Source organism: Schistocerca nitens, chromosome 2 (genome assembly GCF_023898315.1).
Source record: "Schistocerca nitens isolate TAMUIC-IGC-003100 chromosome 2, iqSchNite1.1, whole genome shotgun sequence".
Classification (NCBI taxonomy): domain Eukaryota; kingdom Metazoa; phylum Arthropoda; class Insecta; order Orthoptera; family Acrididae; genus Schistocerca; species Schistocerca nitens.
This window is the reverse complement of record NC_064615.1, coordinates 478402684-478419883: the sequence shown is the minus strand read 5'-3', so window position 1 is coordinate 478419883 and position 17200 is coordinate 478402684. Positions and strand designations below refer to the sequence as shown.

At 41.3% G+C, this 17200-nt stretch overlaps 1 long non-coding RNA gene across 1 annotated transcript; it reads left to right on the top strand.

Annotated features, from left to right (window-relative positions):
* The first annotated feature begins 1254 nt into the window (after positions 1 to 1254).
* LOC126234449 (uncharacterized) lies at positions 1255 to 12186 on the top strand. The gene is made up of 3 exons (XR_007544725.1): positions 1255 to 1460; positions 11154 to 11307; positions 11656 to 12186. It is a non-coding gene; the product is annotated as an uncharacterized LOC126234449 (long non-coding RNA).
* The last annotated feature ends 5014 nt before the right edge of the window (positions 12187 to 17200 follow it).

Sequence of the window (17200 nt, the reverse complement as noted above, 5' to 3'; positions counted from 1 at the left end):
CATCTGACATTTCGTCGTCGAATTTTCACTGCAATTCTTGAAAGTAACAAATGAGTCACTACCAGCAGAGGATTTCCTAGTAAGAGGGCAAAACTAGATTCTAGATTTGATGGGAGAGAACATTATGTTGCTGAATTACCAACGGACAAGATAACAAAAACGAAGAAGCAGCTGAAATGTCGAAGTTTCCACAAAGAAACTACTAATATGTGCGTAAAATGTGACGAACCACTTCATGTTTGTTACTTTTTGTCTACTCATACTAGTGCATAAAATATGTGTATAGGTTCTTTTCTTTGTTTTTTTGTATTTATTAGCTGTTTTAGCCCATAATTCAAATTTATTTATGTTTATTTGAAAGTATAAAAACCAAAACAAGTTAATTGTGCAATGTCATATACTTTAAAAACATGATCCCTTATTGTCCTGACGTCCTTCTGGAAGGACGCCCATTTTTCGAAATACTAAATAAAAATAAATACTCAAAATTGGTTTTACTTTCTTCCTTACAACCTTGTGAATGAATGTAGATAAGATATAAATCAATTTTTGAACAACAAATAATTCAGGACTATCTGGGTTAAAATTGTTTAGTTATTCCTAACCTTTTCAATGAAATCAAGGTTCCTGGTGCACATAGCACGTCAATCAAGTATTAGGGTCGTCTTTTGTTGGTTTAGCATACTTAAAAAAGATCAAATAACGGTGTAAATATCTCACTTTGCATCAACCCTAACGGGTGACAAGCAAAAGCTGTCTCAGGTGGAGAACCATCTTGGAGCTTTACTTTCATACGCTGTGTGGGAAATATGTCGAAAGGAGGAATAAAAGTTCCACCTGCCGAAGCACAAATAACAAACGTAGAACACCTCTTTCAGCAACTGGCAGTCTACCTTTCAGTGCAAAAAATAAGTGACTTTTCCGGGAATCCTCTAAAATATTAAAGGATTTAGTAACTATTATTTTGCTGAATTCTTGGTCTTTCGCTGTAGAAGTCGCCTCTGGCTTTCTCAAAACAATTTCCGAATCTTGCTTTCTGAAGTCATGGTTGAAGTTATTAAAGAAATTATTCCATTCTGTTCGTAAGCAAGATTATGCAGGTCAGCTACTGTAATTCTATAAAAACGAACATTTATATCCAAAAGACGTTGTACAAGCTGCTGTTCTTGTTCTTCATAAAAAACAGCATGGTAGTGTCCTAGACATTTTTTGTTTTTGGTAGCGTGTTGATTTTTTAAGAACACGACGTTTTAGGATGTTCCTGGGTACGTTAAAGCTTTTAGCAGCTGCTTTCCACCGCATACCATCTCTTTTTTTACAGCATTAATAGCTCGTTGGTTCACCTTGGAGTCCCAGGCTCTTCTTCTGGTTATTTGGACACCATAACTGCGTCGGAACAAACGTGAAATGTAAGCAGTTCAAAGAGAAATGCTGTCTTCGTTCAGCAAAGATGAAACTAGGTAACTATGTTAAGATAGGCCTTAATATCAAGTTTTTACAATTGTAAAAGTATGTAAATGCACAAAATGAGATTGGTCTTAGTCTCATGAAAATAATTTACATAAAAAGTACAGCGACTTTAGTGTGAAACAAAGTAGCCAGTCATGGCCTCTTTGCCCAATTTGACGCCATGCAGTTCTACAGATCTGACAATTAACACTAGATCTTACTTTGAAAAATGCTGTTAAAGCTTAAATTACGTAGATTTCGGCTGTGACTACCAATCGTATTTACTAGAAGTTTATATTTAGTTGTAACAGTTAATATAGTGCGCTTACCTCACATCAGCAGGATAACTTCCAGACAATGAACCAGAATACTTTCTAACTTCAACATAGCACTAATGGATAGTGGAGAAGTTGAGGAGTTTGCCGCTTGGTGACAGCAATCTAAGGTGAAATACAGCCAGTGGCAAGTATGCTCGCCGTGGTCTCTAGTCCCATCCTACGACGCAGGCGCAAGAACAGAGAATTTTCTGCTGCCTTTCTTCATGTCCTTGAAGTTTATGATAATGCTCACGTACCTGTATGGCTTCAGAAGGTGCATATTACCTGTATGGCTTCAGAAGGCGCATACACTCCTGGAAATTGAAATAAGAACACCGTGAATTCATTGTCCCAGGAAGGGGAAACTTTATTGACACATTCCTGGGGTCAGATACATCACATGATCACACTGACAGAACCACAGGCACATGGACACAGGCAACAGAGCATGCACAATGTCGGTACTAGTACAGTGTATATCCACCTTTCGCAGCAATGCAGGCTGCTATTCTCCCATGGAGACGATCGTAGAGATGCTGGTTGTAGTCCTGTGGAACGGCTTGCCATGCCATTTCCACCTGGCGCCTCAGTTGGACCAGCGTTCGTGCTGGACGTGCAGACCGCGTGAGACGACGCTTCATCCAGTCCCAAACATGCTCAATGGCGGACAGATCCGGAGATCTTGCTGGCCAGGGTAGTTGACTTACACCTTCTAGAGCACGTTAGGTGGCACGGGATACATGCGGACGTGCATTGTCCTGTTGGAACAGCAAGTTCCCTTGCCGGTCTAGGAATGGTAGAACGAGGGGTTCGATGACGGTTTGGATGTACCGTGCACTATTCAGTGTCCCCTCGACGATCACCAGTGGTGTACGGCCAGTGTAGGAGATCGCTCCCCACACCATGATGCCGGGTGTTGGCCCTGTGTGCCTCGGTCGTATGCAGTCCTGATTGTGGCGCTCACCTGCACGGCGCCAAACACGCATACGACCATCATTGGCACCAAGGCAGAAGCGACTCTCATCGCTGAAGACGACACGTCTCCATTCGCCCCTCCATTCACGCCTGTCGCGACACCACTGGAGGCGGGCTGCACGATGTTGTGGCGTGAGCGGAAGACGGCCTAACGGTGTGCGGGACCGTAGCCCAGCTTCATGGAGACGGTTGCGAATGGTCCTCGCCGATACCCCAGGAGCAACAGTGTCCCTAATTTGCTGGGAAGTGGCGGTGCGGTCCCCTACGGCACTGCGTAGGATCCTACGGTCTTGGCGTGCATCCGTGCGTCGCTGCGGTCCGGTCCCAGGTCGACGGGCACGTGCACCTTCCGCCGACCACTGGCGACAACATCGATGTACTGTGGAGACCTCACGCCCCACGTGTTGAGCAATTCGGCGGTACGTCCACCCGGCCTCCCGCATGCCCACTATACGCCCTCGCTCAAAGTCCGTCAACTGCACATACGGTTCACGTCCACACTGTCGCGGCATGCTACCAGTGTTAAAGACTGCGATGGAGCTCCGTATGCCACGGCAAACTGGCTGACACTGACGGCGGCGGTGCACAAATGCTGCGCAGCTAGCGCCATTCGACGGCCAACACCGCGGTTCCTGGTGTGTCCGCTGTGCCGTGCGTGTGATCATTGCTTGTACAGCCCTCTCGCAGTGTCCGGAGCAAGTATGGTGGGTCTGACACATCGGTGTCAATGTGTTCTTTTTTCCATTTCCAGGAGTGTATTACCTGTATGGCTTCAGAAGGTGCATATGGATTCGATTCTGGAATAAAGTATGTAGACCACGTCTTCTTACAACAAATCTCCCACATGGATTTATGTTGAATCCCATACTCTTTGCACCGTGTACTAACGAGCTGGAGACAATTATCACTTCTCCCATAAAAATCCCCTAACTATTCGTATGCAGATGATATTGTTCTGTCAACAAAACGAATTACACCAGGCTGTTTGAACAATGTAAAATCATCCGCTCATAAAATCCGAATAAAATACCAGGCTAGATTTCTTGACCCTCTCTTTGATTCCAGAATGAGGTAGGAATCTTTCAAACTGTTGTCAATATGCGTGAAAAACATTGAACCTTATTATTATTATTATTTACATTTTATGGCCTTCATTGGACCACTCTAGCCAATTTTATACAAAGAACTTTTCAGTTTCCTGTCAGCCCAGTATTTCTTCATTGTCTTGGATCTCATCCTTTCTTCATCAGAAATCACCCTTCCTATTGACTGTTTGTTGATTCCCATTTGCAGTCTGATTTGTTTGTCTGCGAGTTTCCTGAGTTTTTTCAGTTTTGTTTCTTAGGTCTTCCAATGTAATCTGAAGCTCATCCATATCTTCCTTGATTTCTGTAATCCACTTAATGTTGTGCTTACTATTCCAAAATTTTCTATTATTCTGTCAGCCGCTGTGGCCGAGCGGTTCTAGGCGCTTCAGTCTGGAACCGCACTGCTGCTATGGTTGCAGGTTTGAATCCGGTCTGGGGTATGGATATGTGTGTGATGTCCTTAGGTTACTTAGGGTCTAAGTCTAGGGGACTGATAACCTCAGATGTTAAGTCCTGTAATGCTTAGAGCTATTTGAAGCATCTATTATTCTCCTGATGGTCCTGTTCTCTGATGTTCTGATTATATGTCTGAAAAATGAAATGCGTTTATTCCTGATACCGGTTCTATTTCCTTGTAGACTGTTTCGTTTGTAGCTACTCTCCAGTGTCTGTCTTTCTGGTATGACTTGTTGATGCAGTTTCTTATGATTCTTCTCTCTATTTTGAGTATTTTGTCTATTTGTGCAGTGTTAGCTGTTTTAAAGATAGTTCCCCTTGCATATGTTATTCCTGGTTGAGTGACTGTTTTTTGCTATTTTAATTTTATTGCTTTTGACAGGCTCTTTTTGTTGTAGGTGTTCTGGGTGATATATTGTGCTCCAGTCAGTTTGTTTATTGTGTTTTGCCATGTTGGCTTTTCATTGAGGTTATATGTTATGATTTCTCCCAGAAATTTAAATTTATCCACAATTTTGATTTCTTGGTTTCCTATGGCAATTTTGTTTATAAGTGGTGGGTCAGTTAACATGAGGACTGTTTTTTCAAAGGATATTACAATTTTCTGTGCTATTTCCTGTAGTGAGATAACTTATTGTTTGGTTTCCTAAATAGCCTACTATTTGACAAGAGAGCAAGGTCACATGCAAATCCTAGCTAGTTTAAACTTATGTTGTCTTTGGGCCTTCCAATTTGGATGTTCTTTGGGTTAGTCTTGTACCAATCCCTCATTATGTATTCTAATCTTATTATTAAATTTAACTTCAAACTACCCATTTCCCTTTCTAAGTTCTCTAATCTAGGAATCCAATTAAGAGATGTAACATCCTATGCTCTGATCTGTAGAATGCCAGTTTTGTTTCTGCTGAACATAACATGCTCCAGACGATGGCAGAACACAAGGTGCAACAGGTCTACTAGTGAAACTGCTGACACTACACTTGTGTAGCGTACTGCTGCATGGTATGGGATCTGCATCAGACAGGATTGACATTGGACATCTACAAAGTACAAAGAAGGGTGATCGTTCTCTATTATCGTGAAACACGGGAGAGAGTTTTACAGACATGTTACGTGAGTTGGGGTGGCAATTGTTAATAAAAAGCCATTTTTCATTTCATGAAATTTCAAACAGCAACTTTCTCCTCCAAATGCGAAAATATTTTGTTGGCACCAATGTACATTTGGAGAAATGATTATTGCAATAAAATAAATCAGAGCTTGCATCGGAAAAATTAAGTGTTTATTTTGTCCACACACTGTTTGAGAGTGGAATGGTAGCAAAATACCTTAAAGGTCATTGGATGACACTCTGCCAAGCAAAAGTGTGATTTGCAGAGTAGATGTATAGATGTAGATGGAGAGTAGTCCCCATCTAGAGATCAGAAAGGGGTACTATTTTATCTCATGAATATTTTACTTGAGAGGATACCATCACCATTTAACTATACAGAACAGCAGCATACCTTCGGAAAAAAATCATTGTTGCACTTTCCCCTTACTTTCAGCCATTTGCAGTGCCAGACAGTAAGGCCACTGTGGCTAATGTTACAAGGCTAGATCAGTCAATCATTTAGAGTTACCCCTGAAACTCCTCAAAAGTTGCTACCCTCTTCAGGAACCACAAATCAGTCTGGCCTCTTTACAGATACTCCCTTGTTTTGGCTGCATGTGCAGTACCTTTATCTGTATAGTTTTGTCTCTTAGAGTTACTGGAAAAGAAACAGACTTATGGGTGTAAAGTGAAAACAGCTGATGGGATTGTAATGCCATTTCTTGCGGAAGCAGCACTATAAGAGCACTGAGGCCCAAAACTCACTGCTGGAGAGACATAGGTGTACACCCACATGACGACAGCATGAGATTGTGAACACTTTGCCCATCCACAGCACTTAGTGGTAATGAGAACAGAGAAACAGTAGCTTCAAAAGAATACTAAAGGCTGTAGTGCATTTTTTGCCAGTGGATGGAGTGTGGGTAGTTGAAGTTCATTGTACAATGTCAAAAGTGTACATGGAGAACTGAATGTTGTTGTTGTTGTTGTTGTGGTCTTCAGTCCTGAGACTGGTTTGACGCAGCTCTCCATGCTACTCTATCCTGTGCAAGCTTCTTCATCTCCCAGTACCTACTGCAACCTACATCCTTCTGAATCTGCTTAGTGTATTTATCTCTTGGTCTCCCTCTACGATTTTTACCCTCCACGCTGCCCTCCAATGCTAAATTTGTGATCACTTGATGCCTCAAAACATGTCCTATCAACCGATCCCTTCTTCTAGTCAAGTTGTGCCACAAACTTCTCTTCTCCCCAATCCTATTCAATACCTCCTCATTAGTTACGTGATCTACCCACCTTATCTTCAGCATTCTTCTGTAGCACCACATTTCGAAAGCTTCTATTCTCTTCTTGTCCAAACTGGTTATCGTCCATGTTTCACTTCCATACATGGCTACACTCCATACAAATACTTTCAGAAACGACTTCCTGACACTTAAATCTATACTCGATGTTAACAAATTTCTCTTCTTCAGAAACGATTTCCTTGCCATTGCCAGTCTACATTTTATATCCTCTCTACTTCGACCATCATCAGTTATTTTACTCCCTAAGTAGCAAAACTCCTTTACTACTTTAAGTGTCTCATTTCCTAATCTAATCCCCTCAGCATCACCCGATTTAATTTGACTACATTCCATTATCCTCGTTTTGCTTTTGTTGATGTTCATCTTATATCCTCCTTTCAAGACACTGTCCATTCCGTTCAACTGCTCTTCCAAGTCCTTTGCTGTCTCTGACAGAATTACAATGTCATCGGCGAACCTCAAAGTTTTTACTTCTTCTCCATGAATTTTAATACCTACTCCGAATTTTTCTTTTGTTTCCTTTACTGCTTGCTCAATATACAGATTGAATAACATCGGGGAGAGGCTACAACCCTGTCTCACTCCTTTCCCAACCACTGCTTCCCTTTCATGCCCCTCGACTCTTATAACTGCCATCTGGTTTCTGTACAAATTGTAAATAGCCTTTTGCTCCCTGTATTTTACCCCTGCCACCTTCAGAATTTGAAAGAGAGCATTCCAGTTAACGTTGTCAAAAGCTTTCTCTAAGTCTACAAATGCTAGAAACGTAGGTTTGCCTTTTCTTAATCTTTCTTCTAAGATAAGTCGTAAGGTTAGTATTGCCTCACGTGTTCCAACATTTCTACGGAATCCAAACTGATCTTCCCCGAGGTCCGCTTCTACCAGATTTTTCATTCGTCTGTACAGAATTCGCGTTAGTATTTTGCAGCCATGACTTATTAAACTGATAGTTCGGTAATTTTCACATCTGTCAACACCTGCTTTCTTTGGTATTGGAATTATTATATTCTTCTTGAAGTCTGTGGGTATTTCGCCTGTCTCATACATCTTGCTCACCAGATGGTAGAGTTTTGTCATGACTGGCTCTCCCAAGGCCATCAGTAGTTGTAATGGAATGTTGTCTACTCCCGGGGCCTCGTTTCGACTCAGGTCTTTCAGTGCTCTGTCAAACTCTTCACGCAGTATCTTATCTCCCATTTCATCTTCATCTACATTCTCTTCCATTTCCATAATACTGTCCTCAAGTACATCGCCCTTGTATAAACCCTCTATATACTCCTTCCACCTTTCTGCCTTCCCTTCTTTGCTTAGAACTGGGTTGCCATCTGAGCTCTTGATATTCATACAAGTGGTTCTCTTCTCTCCAAAGGTCTCTTTAATTTTCCTGTAGGCAGTATCTATCTTACCCCTAGTGAGACAAGCCTCTACATCCTTACATTTGTCCTCTAACCATCCCTGCTTAGCCATTTTGCACTTCCTGTCGATCTCATTTTTGAGACGTTTGTATTCCCTTTTGCCTGCTTCATTTACTGCATTTTTATATTTTCTCCTTTCATCAATTAAATTCAATATTTCTTCTGTTACCCAAGGATTTCTATTAGTCCTCGTCTTTTTACCTACTTGATCCTCTGCTGCCTTCACTACTTCATCCCTCAGAGCTACCCATTCTTCTTCTACTGTCTTTCTTTCCCCCATTCCTGTCAATTGTTCCCTTATGCTCTCCCTGAAACTCTCTACAACCTCTGGTTTAGTCAGTTTATCCAGGTCCCATCTCCTTAAATTCCCACCTTTTTGCAGTTTCTTCAGTTTCAATCTGCAGTTCATAACCAATAGATTGTGGTCAGAATCCACATCTGCCCCTGGAAATGTCTTACAATTTAAAACCTGGTTCCTAAATCTCTGTCTTACCATTATATAATCTATCTGATACCTATTAGTATCTCCAGGATTCTTCCAGGTATACAGCCTTCTTTTATGATTCTTGAACCAAGTGTTAGCTATGATTAAGTTATGCTTGTGCAAAATTCTACAAGGCGGCTTCCTCTTTCATTTCTTCCCCCAATCCATATTCACCTACTATGTTTCCTTCTCTCCCTTTTCCTACTGGCGAATTCCAGTCACCCATGACTATTAAATTTTCGTCTCCCTTCACTACCTGAATAATTTCTTTTATCTCATCATACATTTCATCAATTTCTTCATCATCTGCAGAGCTAGTTGGCATATAAACTTTTTCTACTGTAGTAGGCATGGGCTTTGTGTCTATCTTGGCCACAATAATGCGTTCACTATGCTGTTTGTAGTAGCTAACCCACACTCCTATTTTTTTATTCATTATTAAACCTACTCCTGCATTACCCCTATTTGATTTTGTATTTATAACCCTGTAATCACCTGACCAAAAGTCTTGTTCCTCCTGCCACCGGACTTCACTAATTCCCACTATATCTAACTTTAACCTATCCATTTCTCTTTTTAAATTTTCTAACCTACCTGCCCGATTAAGGGATCTGACATTCCACGCTCCGATCCGTAGAATGCCTGTTTTCTTTCTCCTGATAACAACGTCCTCTTGAGTAGTCCCCGCCCGGAGATCCGAATGGGGGACTATTTTACCTCCGGAATATTTTACCCAAGAGGACGCCATCATCATTTAATCATACAGTAAAGCTGCATGTCCTCTGGAAAAATTACGGTTGTAGTTTCCCCTTGCTTTCAGCCATTCGCAGTACCAGCACAGCAAGGCCGTTTTGGTTAATGTTACAAGGCCAGATCAGTCAATCATCCAGACTGTTGCCCCTGCAACTACTGAAAAGGCTGCTGCCCCTCTTCAGGAACCACATGTTTGTCTGGCCTCTCAACAGATACCCCTCCGTTGTGGTTGCACCTACGGTACGGCCATCTGTATCGCTGAGGCACGCAAGCCTCCCCACCAACGGCAAGGTCCATGGTTCATGGAGAACTGAATATCCATTACAATTCTGATTCCCAGTCTGATTTCTGGGGCAGTGGTGGCCACCGTAACTCATCATTCTTCAACAATGAGGGCATCCACCTGCCAGACAGTGGTATCAGCAATGCAGTGTGGCGTTCCAGATCGTGCATCATTGGTCAATGACATTCGTCCTTCCTTGAATCGCCTATGTCACACCTTGACCATTGCAACAAACATGCAGTGCAATTCATACCCTCTCCCACCCTTTGACAATTTTCCATTCTGCACACTCCTTCTACTGTAAAGAAACCCACTACACCCATTTGCTCTTCTTTTGAAGCCTCCGTTCTCTGTTTTCAGCACTACTGAGCACGGTGGATGCTCGATGCATAGATGAGCTCTCTCTGTCACGATGTGCATGTGCACCCGTGTTCTTCCAACAGCGTGTCAGCACCCTTATAGAGACCACAACTTCTGCCATAGGCAATGCCATCACCATTGTTTCAGTGGTTTTCATTTTACAGTGTTGCTGAATTGAATGACACTAATATATAGCTCATTTAAGTAATACACTACTGCAAAAAAAAAAAAAAAAAAAAAAAAAATTAAAAAAAAATAGTACACCTGGAAAGGTGTCGTCCATTTGATCCAATAATGGAATATGGCACCAGGGTGATAGTAGGTGTACTAATAATGCTTTCAATGTTGTCCACCAACATGTAGCTGCCAGAGCATCATCTGTGTCTACTCTTTAATAGGGAATACTCATAGCCATAAGGCTCTTTGTGAGGGAAATGTGTGAAGCAAGCAGGTAACCATGCCACAGAGATGCACTTGTACTTCCTACAGCCAACTAAGTGAGTCTGAAAGGGGTCAAATTGTGGCCTTCTGAGTGGCAGCATGGTACTTTCAGAGAATTGCCACGCAGGTTGGACATGCTCCATCAGTAGTGCAATGATGCTGGTGTCAGTGGTCATGTGAACATTCTCACACTTTTAGATGACATTCTGGCTATCCATGCAGCACACCCACCCACCAAGATCATTGTATTATAAGGGCAACAATGGCAGATTGTATAGATATCACAGCACAGATAAGAGGACTTGTGAGCCCATACATGTCAACACAAACTGTTGCAAACCAATGGGACTATGGGCCCACACAACTCTAGCCCATCTTTCACTCACATCACAGTATTGATACACATGGTTCGAATTGTGCCATCAGAGAATCACTTGGAAGATGAAATGGTGCACCATGATCTTCAGTGGTGAAAGCACATTCTGCCTGTACACATGTGATGGTTATTTGCAAGTACAACATAGACCTGGTGAGCTCTATCTTGCAGAGTGCATTTGTTGAAGACACCTGGCCCAACCGCAGCCTTATTGTCTGGGGTGCGATAAGCAATAACTCTCACTCACTTTTGGTGTTTCTGGAGGGGATGCTAACCAGTGCTTGGTACATGAAGAATGTTGTTAGACCTGTCTTTTGCTGTTCTTGCAACAGGAAGGTGATGTGTTGTTCCAACAGGATGATGTTTGCCCACACACTGCTCATGAAACTCAACATGCCCTGCAAGACGTGCAGGAACTTCCCTGGCCAGTCTCCAATATGGGATATCATGGGATGAGAAATGACTCGTGTGACACATCAACCAGCAAATCTTATAGAACTGCATGAACAGGTCTAGCAGGTGCAGCATAACAACTGTATATGCCATCTCCAATATGGGATATCGTGTGATGAGAAATGACTCGTGTGACACATCAACCAGCAAATCTTATAGAACTGCATGAACAGGTCCAGCAGGTGCAGCATAACAACTGTATATGCCATTTCCAATATGGGATATCATGGGATGAGAAATGACTCGTGTGACACATCAACCAGCAAATCTTATAGAACTGCATGAACAGGTCCAGCAGGTGCAGCATAACAACTGTATATGCCATCTCCAATATGGGATATCATGGGATGAGAAATGACTCGTGTGACACATCAACCAGCAAATCTTATAGAACTGCATGAACAGGTCCAGCAGGTGCAGCATAACAACTGTATATGCCATCTGTACAGTTGTCTGGATGCCAGAGTCAACATCTGTGTTGCCACCTGTGGAGGGTACATTGTGTACTGATATGGGTGATTCAGCATGGTTCAGTACCTGGTACCTTAGAAATTGTTTTCCTTGTCTTATGCAGATTTGTGTATGGTGATAGGAGTGTTCCACTGTTTTGTGTTATAACTGAATAGGTATGTAATTACTGTGTATTTTACCATATTGTAAAAAGTCTTACATGTGTCGTTAAATAGGCCTTGCACATAAAGGTTCAGACAGTTGTCACCCATCATTCATTACATGAGGGTACATCTCTGTCAGCCTCAGTTGAGCTACAGTATTGAAATATTCATTATGTCAGTTACCACAGTTCAAGCTCTCTAGTCAATTTGTTTAGTTACAGTGACTTTTACTATCAGAAGTATGTTATTCAATCACTTGTTTATTCTGAATGAATACGTATTAATTTTGGTAGGCTAATTAGGGCATATGTGAGCTGCTGATTGTGTTGTAATATCTGTCAGAGTCATTACCTACAAGCTGATCATTGTAATTATGTTTGATGTCAATAAAGGTGAATGAAATTAAAAGTAAACAAGACTGTGTTGTTTTGAATCATTTAACAAGTGTTTAGAGCACCTAATAACCATCACAACGACAGCAGTAAAAGACGATCTGTGAGGATTATGAGGCATCAAAATAGGTCAGTAAGCTTCAAAGTGGTGGTACGCTCTACTGTACTAGATTATTTAGAATTTAGACTAACATGACTGAGAGATTTCCTTTTTCAACTGATAATTCCAAAAAATTAGTTAATAAGACAATGCAAAAAAGTGTACAATTTAGTTTAACCACAGTTTTTTTTCTATGTGACTGAAAGATCATTAGCACAGTAAGTACACATTTATCTTTGGTGTACGTTATGTTTAGTTTTTGACTGAACTAAACTATGAAGTATTTGGATCCTGATTGCAAAACAGGATAAATTTCACCATGCCCTCACTAACTGCTTCATGCACAGTTAACTTTGGAAAAAGAGATTTAAGTTTATCACTCAGGTCATTTCGGTTTTTATTACAATTATTACTCACATACTCCAGATGTAGTACATCCAGTAATTTTGTTCTTCTATTATTATTTTCTTGACTGTAGATATTGATACTTTTTCTCATATCATGGATCCCAGACGGTAGCTTACAGGTATAAATTCCAGTGGTGCAGTGTACTACTATTTAAACTTCATATACAGGGTGTCTCACCTAATTCTGCCACCTCAAATATCTCTGGAACAACAATAGATATTCAAAAATGGTTTTCACCAGCATGAATGTACGGCAGGGGCTTAGGAAACCAAATACTAAGCGAAATTTTAAAACGTAAACAAATAGTATTTTCAGCACAAGCTTGTGTATTTTTAAACGGAAACCCCCTATTATTTCGTATGCAATCAATATCATGAAAAGCCACAAAACTAATGGCGTTGGTTGCATTGCAATACGTCAATTACATCCTGAGAAATCGCGAAGCAAAGTTGACGCTTGAAATAAATGAAGCGCACAGCTAGTGCACATCCTGGGACTCAAGCACGCACCTCACGCTGCCGGTAATTGTGATGTGATTGACGTACTATGTCAGTGGAGTTTAATGTATGGTGTGGTATTGTATGACAACACATCACAGGCCCATGTTTCATTCCTAATGGGGTATAGTTTGGCCCCTTCTTGAGCTGTACCTTACTTGAACCGGTCCACCTCTTATAATGTGTCAAATAATGTGGTATCAGAATGATGGATGTCCTGCGCATAATGTTTATTGTTGTGAAATGACAACTAGAGGTACAATTAGTGGTAAGACACTTGGTTTCACGTTTCTAAACCTCATATGCTCTGCAATATGTGGCTTGTAAAGGATAGCAATGGCGTCACAGTTTATGACATAATGCATTTTATGTAGTACTGTGCTCAGAGCAGTGATTGCCTGCACTGGCACCTGTATCCTGCCGTAAATATACCAATATCACAATGGCACACTCTACCTTCAGTGTACAAGTCTCCTAATCTGGTCTGCTAAACTGCTCTCATACTGTAACATAATTCACATACGTTGCCGCATTAAAACCTGTTTTCTTGTGGCTTTTTACATTTGTCATCATCTAGTTGATATGCAGGCCTTTGGTAATGAAGAAAAACTAGATATTATTTTAATTTATGGCGAATGTCACAGAAATGGAACCACAGCTGTGACACTGAATGCTGAACGCTACCCAGATCGGCAGTGCCCGTCACGTCAAACCATTGGCAACATCTGCAAGACACCCACGGAAACAGGAAGTTGGGCTCCCACAAAATGTCAATGTTCAACACCAGCGACTAGCAATGGAAATGAAATTGCTGATCTGGCTGCTGCAGCGCACAATCCTCGGGTGGGTGTACAAGAAATAGCACGAGGTGTAGGAATAAGCCACAGTAGTGTGTGCAGAATCTTGCATCGGCATCAGTTTCATATGTTCCATACCTCACTGCAACAAGACCTGTATGGGAATGACTTTGAATCCCGCATTGCATTCTGTCATTTTGCACTTCAGCAGTTGCAAGGTAATCCAGTATTCCTAAGCAATACATTATTTACGGACGAGGTTTCATTGACAAATCATGGTAATGTGAATCTGCAGAACATGCACTACTGGTCTGTGCAAAATCCCCACTGGATTCGCTAAATTGATCATCAACGACATTGGAGTGTCAATGTTTGGTGCGGTATCATTGCAAACTGTATTGTAGGTCCCTATTTTTACCATGGAACATTGAATGGACAGCGATATGCATCACACTAGCGCTCCTCATGGAGGATCTAGAATTGGAAACTCTTGTATCAATGTGGTTTCAACATGATGGATGTTCCACACAGAATGCAAAAGTTGCCAGAGATGTTCTAGATACGACATTTCCAAATAGGTGGATGGGGCAGTGAGGTATTGTGCGATGGCCAGCACCGTCCTCCGACCTGATGCCATTAGACTTCTTTCTCTGGGGCGCAGTGAGAGACAGAGTGTATCAACAACCCCCAATGACAGTAGAGGCTATGCAACATCATATTACTGTGGCGTGTACGGCAGTGTCTGTAGAAACTCGACAATCTGTGCAACACTCTCTCATCACCCATCTGCAAACACGTATTCTGTAACAGTTCTGACACTAAACGTAACACTTCTGTCACTAAATGTAACTGAGTTTTCTCTTTTGATGCTAGTCAGTTGTAAGGATGAGCATTACTGATATGGGCATTTAATTCTAAAGCATTATGTCAGGGTGAAAATCCTAAATAAATTAATTTTTCTCTCTTAACAACATGTGGGCAGGGTGGGTTCTTCCTTGGCTCGGGTATGAGGTAGAATGAAACAGCATTTTTACATAAGATAACTTTTATTCAAAGTATTGACCAACTGTTTCTTACTGGATGTTCTGGCTCGGAGAGCGGCAGCTGTGTCGTTTGCGAAGCCTTCTGCTGCGGCAGCGGCGGTGTCTGATTACGCCTGGCGGTGTGTATCTCGTGTCGCCGTCTCGCCCAGTTGACTGGAGACGTGCCTCGTGCGGTGGCCCGTTTAATTATTGAGAGCGAAGTCGTGCATCGGATGGTGATACCTTGGATGTGGCAACGAACAACAGACTTCCGCTTGCCAGTCTTCGGCTGTCAGATCTTCATCCCAGCTCACAGGTGACTGCTGATGTGAGTCCGTCTCCTTCCCGTCCTCACGAGTCACCCAGGTCTGTCTTCTGGCGCTGTGGCTGCTGCTTGCTATTCCATTACAGTGGCGGACTTGGTGCGTCTGTGTATGATGTAGTCTCTTCTTGCATGACGGTCTTCAGCACTGAAACTGACTGAAAACAACTGCTACTCTTCTCTTCTTCCTTCGTCTGTCGGGCCCACCCCAGATAGCACAGTAAGCTGGTTTCAAACTTGTTTCCGGATGTAAAGTTCAAGTATGTAAGTTTGATCAAAGCTGGAATATTCAGGCCTGTTAGTTGGATTCAAGCTTGAAACAAACATCAAAGTTGGCAGAGTTCAAGCTATATTTCAGGCTTGACTTATCAAGTTTGGCTCCAACTGTATCTACACACGTGGAATACAGCCTGGTATTTACAGCTTGTTTTAAGCTATATAATTATTAATATGAATTTATTGAAACTAATTAATTAAATAAATGTCAGAATGGAAATGGTGTGAAACAAATTATTAAGACATGTATGTTTAAAATTTTTTATTTTCAAAGTGTTTAAAAATGTCTTATTTTAAAATTTAATTATTCTGAAGTCCCTCCGGCCCCAGCACACAGACCAGAGCAGGATCAAATATCGCTGACTTCTGCAGGTATAATGATCCTGTAACAGGTAAAAGAAAATGTTAGCCATACCTAAACATAAAAAATGTAAAAAGTTCAAACTGATCAACCTAAATATAATTTATGCCCCAGATTACCAAAATAACTTCAAACTCAGTGATGAAGTAAGAATCATTAACTAGTATAAACGTCACTGAGTAAGCAGCTGCTTCTGGTGACTTCATTCCAAAGAGTTTTTAAAGTAATTTGAAATAACTTTTTGTTTGAAATTTTTAAAGTAAAGATTACATTTAGGTAATTCTGCGATGACTTCATGAAGAAGCCACACATCACTATTTCTAACAGTTTCAGGGCCATTTAATCTAAATTATAAAGAAACAATTACTTGAAATCATATACACCTCATACTGTAAGCTTATAAGGAAACTACTGTTTAGAAAAATGTAGACTTTTATTCTATCCACAATTATGTTAGTGCAACTAAACACACACTATTTAAGCTAAATAAAACATTAAAAAGGTACAAACATTCACAATTAACTCAGATTTTTTTAAAGTTCTAGTCAAATGAGAAGTGTCCCCTGTTGTTCATAAATGTTGGAATATGGTAAGCTGTCTCAACAGTACTACAATCATTCTCAATAGATTCATCCTTTACAGTGCAGCCCAGATCCAAAATTTGCCACTACTTTCCATGAAAAGTAATGTAACTGAACCTAACCTCAATATCCACCTTGAAATAAGCTGTGTAACAGGTTGATTTTTCAATCTTGAATTTTCAGCTGAACCTAAACTCAATATCCACCTTGAAATAAGCTTGAGTGCTAGCTGGGACTGCGTCTCGCGTATTTATTCACTTCAGTTTACTGGAGGTGAACGACTTCATGGTCATTGCCTCTTCTGCCACGTTGAAAAGTTTCTCGAAGAATCTTCTTAACGTCGATCATTGGCTCTTGGAATGTAGGCGAGGGCTGTTGAGCACATGTGACAATTGAGAAACATGTGAACCGGTCAGGAGATGCCCTGACGGCTGAATCGACAGCTTCCTGAACGTGCTGACTTCATGGTCATTGGCTCTTCTGTCACTGCTGCTCTGCGCGCTGTTTGCCAGTGTGTAATTCTTCTAAACTAAACTAAGTTTTTCATTTATTTTCTAATTTCTACTTCACTTTGCTTTCA